At 49.2% G+C, this 7,090-nt stretch overlaps 1 pseudogene; it reads left to right on the top strand.

The window, feature by feature from the left end:
- Nucleotides 1-775: 775 nt before the first annotated feature.
- LOC124519370 (plakophilin-4-like) lies at nt 776-6,771 on the top strand (annotated as a pseudogene).
- Nucleotides 6,772-7,090: the final 319 nt, after the last annotated feature.

Consider the following 7,090-nt stretch of genomic DNA (forward strand, 5'->3'; position numbering starts at 1 on the left):
AGGGCCATGGGGTCAATCCCCAAGTCAGGCTCTGTGCTCAGCGCCAAGCCTGCTTAAGATTCTCTCTCCCTCTCCCACTCCTCCCTCCCCTCTCTAAAATATAATTTTAAAGAAAGGTTTAAAGTCTATAAAGTTCTGTAACTAAAACAGTTTGTAAGAGTCTTTATCTCTTTATATTAAGTGGAAGGAAACACAACAAAGGAAACCACAGAACATAATTAAGTTTGGTCTTGCTTCGGACCTTGAGATTGGATCATCAGCTGGCCCAAGCTCTTGAAAGAGTTCAGAAGCTTGTAAATTTCGTTTTCATATCAGCACAAACTAAGCCATTTCATGGCACGGCATTAACAAGCACTTGAGTCAGTGATTTGATTCAGTTTCCTTTCATTTTGAAGATAATTCCTTTCTTGGGGGGAGACCCATATCTCTGATCTCATATTTTGCTTTTTAAAACAGAGAGCATAGGGGCGCCTGGGTGGCGCAGTCGGTTAAGCGTCCGACTTCAGCCAGGTCACGATCTCGCGGTCTGTGGGTTCGAGCCCCGCGTCACGCTCTGGGCTGATGGCTCAGAGCCTGGAGCCTGTTTCCGATTCTGTGTCTCCCTCTCTCTCTGCCCCTCCCCCGTTCATGCTCTGTCTCTCTCTGTCCCAAAAAAAATAAACGTTGAAAAAAAAATTTTTTTTTTAAATAAAAAAAACAGAGAGCATATACCGTTCTCTTTGTACATGGTCATTCTGTTACTTTTGACCAAAAATTTTTACGAGGCAGTTAGTAGATGAGAAGTATCCGCCAGGTAAGTTACAGCGTTAGGTTAGGTTTCCAAGCAGGAAGATAAGTAACTTCTCAGAAAACATGTCGGGGGAGGGAGGGTTGGGGGTTTTGTTTTTGTTTTTTTTTTTTAAGTTTATTTTCTTTAAAGAGAGACAAGATGAGTGGGGAAGGGGCAGAGAGAGGAGAGAACGCAAAGCAGACTCCACACTGTCAAGCGCAGAGGCTTGAACGTGGGGCTGGAACTCACGAACCGTGAGATCATGACCTGAGCTGAAACCAAGAGTCAGACACTTAACCCACTGAGCCACCCAGGCACCATAGAAGACATTTCAGTTTTAAAAATTGGTCCTTCTCAGGGCCCCTGAGTGGCTCAGTCAGTTAAGCATCCGACCTCGGCTCAGGTCATGATCCCCCCCATTTGTGGGTTCAAGTCCTGCGTCGACCTCTGTGCCGACAACTCAGAGCCTGGAGCCGGCTTCGGATTCTGTGTCTCCCCCTCTCTCTGCCCCTCCCCTGCTCGTTCTCTCTCTCTCTCTCTCTCTCTCTCAAAAATAAACATTAAAAAATTTTTTTAATTGGTCTTCTCCTTTAGAAGGAATACCAAGCAAATGGCATAGAAATAAAGTCTAGTGTAAAACACCAAATTTCTAATGAAAATGAACTCACTTTTTTCTGAGCCCTTATTTCCTTGGCCTCTGCATTTGTTGCCTCTCAGACGAGGCCACTTTCATAGAGACACTCTGATTTCCAAAACACAGCTGTGGAATCTGACATGCAGTCCATCGGCCACCCAGTCTTCTGCCTCACGAACTCCAGCGCCCCACGCACACTTCAGGCACTTCCCTCAGAAGCCACCGTGGGGGTGCGGGCAGGTGCACGGGTAATTTACCCCCGAAGGGCTCATGGACATCTTGCAGTCCTTTTTTTTTTTTATGTTTATTTATTTTTGAGACAGAGAGAGAGAGACAGAGCATGAATAGGGGAGGGACAGAGAGAGAGGGAGACACAGAATCCGAAGCAGGCTCCAGGCTCTGAGCTGTCGGCACAGAGCCCGACGCGGGGCTTGAACTCACAAACCGCGAGATCATGACCTAAGCCGAAGTCGGAAGCTCAACCGACTGAGCCACCCAGGCGCCCCGGACATCTTGCAGTCTTAAATGTGCTTGTAGGACAATACTTTCCTTTTCAAAAGGCCAAAGACTATCCAATGACAAACTTCTCTCTCTCTTATACTTCTTTATCGTCGTACAAATTCATCGCGGTGGTTTCACTTTTCGACTCCGGCTCTCTACAGTAACAATTAATAAATTTCCATTTCCAAGGTTTGCAGAAATATTGAGTGTACCCAGGGCTTTTTGGAGAAACTACTCTCAGCAATTTCTTAACCAAATTTGCTCAAATAAAATAATGAACACGGCCGAATTTTCCCTGCATGTTTGCTATCGGTACAATTGACCTTTCAATAACCCAGGGGTTAGAAGTGCCAGCTCCCCTCCCCACCCCCCCTACCCTCTCCACCAGGGGAAGAATCCCCCTATAACTTTTGACTCCCCAAACACTTAACTACTAATAGCACACTGTTCACCAGAAGCCCAATATCATAAACAGCTGATTAACGCATATTTTGTACATTACACGCATTATATACTGTATGCTTATAATAAAGTAAGCCGGAGAAAGGAAAATGTTAAGAAAATCATAAGGAAGAGAAGACACATTTACAGCGCTGTGCTGTACTTACCGAGAAAAATCCACATGTGAGTGGACGCACACATTTCAACCTGTGTTGTTGCAGGGTCGACTATTCAAAGCGCAGCAACTGTGTGTCTGGAGTGTGGTTCAGACATCAGTTCATTTTACCCTGTCTTCAAAGTCATCCCGGTTTTCAGCATCCTTCGTATATGGAGAGTGTGAAGTTACATAAGCACCCGGGGCACAATTCCATGGCAGGGTCCAGAATTTAGACATAAATGTTTGTGTTAGGATATTACTATGTTATTTTAGAACATGAATTCAGCACAGGTGGGCTAGCAGCTGGGCGGTGGCCTCTGGACAGTACAGGGGACACCGGGGCTGAGTCCATGCACCCTGGGAGTGGTGGGGAAAGGCCGCTTCGGGGGAAGGAGTGTCAGCTGCTTGGCCATGGCACTTTTTGGAATATCTCAGGTGCCATAGCGGCAACCCCTGGGCACAGATTGTCCCTGATCCCCTGAGTGACGCCTGGAAAGAGGAATGCCCTCCTAAGCAGTAGGCCTGGTTGGTGGAGGAGGGGCAACCACAGACCCGCCCAGGAAGCTGCCTCCGCTGGCGCTGGCGAAGGCATGGAACCCGAGACCACAGCCACTAGTCTAGCTGGGCATCACAGCAGCAGGAGCTTCCGTTTCAACGACTCGCCTGAGATCTGAAAGTGGAAAGGCGGATCGCTGCCAGTCAGCTAGAAAAATGTAGGCTTGGGGGGCGCCTGGGTGGCTCAGTCGGCTAAGCGTCCGACTTCAGCTCAGGTCATGATCTCGCGGTCTGTGAGTTCGAGCCCCACGTCGGGCTCTGTGCTGACAGCTCGGAGCCTGGAGCCTGCTTCGGATTCTGTGTCTCCCTCTCTCTCTGACCCTCCCCCGCTCATGCTCTGTCTCTCTCTGTCTCAAAAATAAATAAACGTTAAAAATTTTTAAAAAAAGAAAAAGAAAGATGTAGGCTTGGGGCAGAATCACCAAGTATGGCCAGCACCAGCTCAACTGAGAAGTCCGTTCCTTGGAGAGTGACAGGTGTGCCAAATACTGGCGCAAACCAACCTAGAGTTTCTGGCGCTGTCCGCCACAACAACTGTCTCATTAGGACAGAGCCAGAACATTCACCAGAACACTCCTCTCTCCGTGAAAGATCACTGGGTAACTCAAGTTCAACACAAATTCTGACAGTGGATCCCAGGAAGCAGGGAGTTCCCGCAACAGCCAGAATCTGAGTAAGGCAGATAACAGCCCGCAGCCTTCATTCATAGGATCAACTGATAACCATTTGGTGAAGAATTCAAGAGCGGAAGGATGAACACTGGGTCAGGCCATGAGAAGAGTGAGTTCAGTTCCATCTAGAACGCAGCCTCCTTTCTATGTTATCAGCGCAGGTGGGTCTCCTCAAGTGGATCACTGAGAATTCTGGGTGGTGAATTTGGCTGTCCGACTCCCAACCCCTGAACCCCAGTGCATATTCCTCCACCACATTATCTGCTCAGCAGGCAGCCTCTCCATACTCTTCACAGAGACTCACCTCTCCCAACAGCTGCAAGTCAGATTGGCTCAGTCACCTCCCAGCAGGTCTCCAATCCCAACGGCCCAACCCCTCAGTACTAAACCACCAGCCCAGTAGGGTCCCCACTGACCCTGATGGATGCACAGAATCAACTAGCTTCACCATCCCAAGGCTAGGCAGTGTCATCATCCCCCAAACGCCCAGGGATGATCGCCATACCACGACACGTGGGACTTTCCTTCAAAGGACTGTTCACGACGTGGAACAATTTGGGCAGCAGCTGTATGAAATTTACAGAAAGATGGTTCCACCTCGGCCACACAGCTTGACAGACTTACGGAGCTCCTGTGCTGGTCAGCACAGCCAGCCTGGGCAAGACCTTCATGCGGCTCTGTCTCCTGAGTTACACACCAATCCTACGCGTGAGGGGAGGGCCCCTTACAGCCCAGTGTACCGCAGCCCAAACCACAGAACCATGGAGCTCCGAGGGTATCAGGCAGCGTCCTATCGCACAGGCTCAGCAGGTGCCGGAAATCTGCAAAGCACATCCAGCCAACGACGCGCCCTTACATGCGAAAAGAATAATTACGCTCTGAACACAACGGCAACCTACGCAGATCCCTACGGGCCAATACAATACCGAGGGCAAGAGGGCAATTGTAAGAGGCTTCAGCACCCAGCACCAGCTGATGAGGGCACCACGAGTGCCCTATCAACAGACAGCATTCAGAAGGACCCCAGGGAGTTCGCCTGGTGTGATCCCGAGTTGCCCGAAGTCATTCGCATGCTGCGGCACCAGATCCTCTCAGCCCAGGAGAGCCCACGGTCCACCTGCGGCACCTGCACTGTGGTGACAGCCACATGAAAATGGAGGTGTGTAGGGTAGGGGGAATCGAGCATCTGGTTGACCTCTCGGACCACGGACTTGGGCAAGTTCAGCAGAACGCTTACGGTGCCATCCGCAACCTTGTTTTAGCAAGTCTACAGATGAAAATAAAATGACAATGGAAGAATGTTGGTGGGGTGCCCGCCTTGCTCCGACTGTTGAGAATATCTGGCGCAGAAGTGAGGGAGCTTGTTACAGGCATTCTCTGGAATGTGTCCTCACGTGAGGCTGTAAAGATGGCAATCATTCGAGATGCTCTCTGGACCTTAGCAAACCCTGTGACCATTCCACACTCACGGAGTAACTGGTCTTTGGATGATGATCACAAAATCAAATTCCAGATGTCACTCGTTCTGTGTAACACGACAGGTTGCCTGAGGAACCTCAGCTCTGGAGAGGAGGAGGCGAGGACGTGAATGCGCTTCTGCGAAGGGGCAGGTGGACTCGCTTCGGTATGCAACCCCTACATCCGTGAACACATCCGATTACAGCAGTCAGACCGTGGAGAACTGCGTGTGCACCCAGAGGAACCTGTCCTGTCGGCCGGCTGCTGGGGCTGAGTGGGCTGGATGACTTACTGGGAAAAGTCTCCCAGCAGGGATTCAGAGTCAAGTTGCTGGGGGAAGAAGAAGAAAAAGAAACAGAGAACACCACAAGAGGATCAATGGGATGGAGTCAGTCCTATCCCAGGACTGTCAAAGCCCCCTCAAAGATGCCGTGGCATCCATCAGTGCTAAAACCATACCTGAACCTTCTAGCAGAAAGTTCCAGCCCAGCTGCCTTGGAAGGCTCTGCCAGGTCTCTCCAGAAACCATCTGCTGGAAATTGGGAGTTTGCGGCATACATCCGGGCAGACTTCCGCAAAGAAGAAGGGCTCTCCATCCTTATAGAACTTTTTGAGAATGGATACGGTAAAGTTGTATTTTCTCTGGCAACTTCCCAGAGGAACATGGCTCTGGATGTGCACAACAAGGAGCTCACTGGTAAATATGCCATGCGAGACCAGGTCAACAGGTTTCCCGGCAGGACTGGCCCCAGTGTGCTGTCTGATGAGACCACGGTGGCCATCTGCTGTGCTCTGCGCAAGGTCACCGGCAAAAACATGAAGAATGCCAAAGCCCTGGCTGATTCAGGGAGGATAGAGAAGCTGACAAACATGACCAAGGGCAGAGGAGTCAGATCATCTCCGAAAGTGATGAAGGCAGCAGCCCAGGTCTTGAATACATCATGGCAATTTCGGGACCTCCGGAGCATTTATAGAAAGGATGGGTGGAATCAGAACCATTTTATTACACCTGTGTCTACGTTAGGGCAAGGCCGATTCAAATCACATCCTTCCTCGAATACTACCAACCAACATTCAGGCAGCATCAACAGCTGTATTATAGTCAAGACAACTCCAACAGAAAGAACTTTGATGCATACAGATTGTGTTTGCTGTCTCCTCATAGCCATAAAGATCCTTATCTTGGTGACTGAGCTCACTTCCCAGCTTTACTGATTATTCAACACAGTATGGGCTGAAATCGACCACAATTTATGTAGACTCTTAATCCACGAAACGACCTTCTTTTTCTTTTTTTTTTTTAACATTTATTCATTTTTTGAATAAATGAGAGAGATAGAGCATGAGCAGGGGAGGGGCACAGAGAGAAAGGGAGATACGGGATCCGAAGCAGGCTCCAGGCTCTGAGCTGTCAGCACAGAGCCTGATGCGGGGCTTGAACTCACAAACCGCGAGATCATGACCTGAGCCGACATCAGAAGCCCAACCGACTGAGGCACCCAGGTGCCCCAAAATGACCTTCTCATAAGCAGAACAGGACCCAGGGTCCCCAGACTCGTGGGCGGAGCATCGAGATGCTCAGTAGAGGAACTCTTTCTCTCTAACCTTGTTTGGATTGAGATGAAAAAGTCCATCTTGCTGATTTGCTAATGAAATGTGAACGTGACATGGAAGGAATGAGTGAAGGGCATGATTTTTTTTTCTTTTTTGAGGGGTTATCAGAGAAGTGAGAAGACCTTCAGGAGGGAGGACTTTCTAAGCTCTATTTAGGTGGATTGATTACTTGCAGACTCTGTAGTCTGGTGAATGTGTGGGTGATGTGATGAGAGGGTTGAGAAATGCGTAGAATGAGATGGGGATGTGTAGGTCAAATCCAAGATGATTCTTTAAACGTGAATAGATTT

This window comes from Lynx rufus, unplaced genomic scaffold, assembly GCF_022079265.1.
Source record: "Lynx rufus isolate CCGP_SWC_20201006 ecotype Redwood Valley unplaced genomic scaffold, mLynRuf1.p SCAF_27, whole genome shotgun sequence".
NCBI lineage: Eukaryota > Metazoa > Chordata > Mammalia > Carnivora > Felidae > Lynx > Lynx rufus.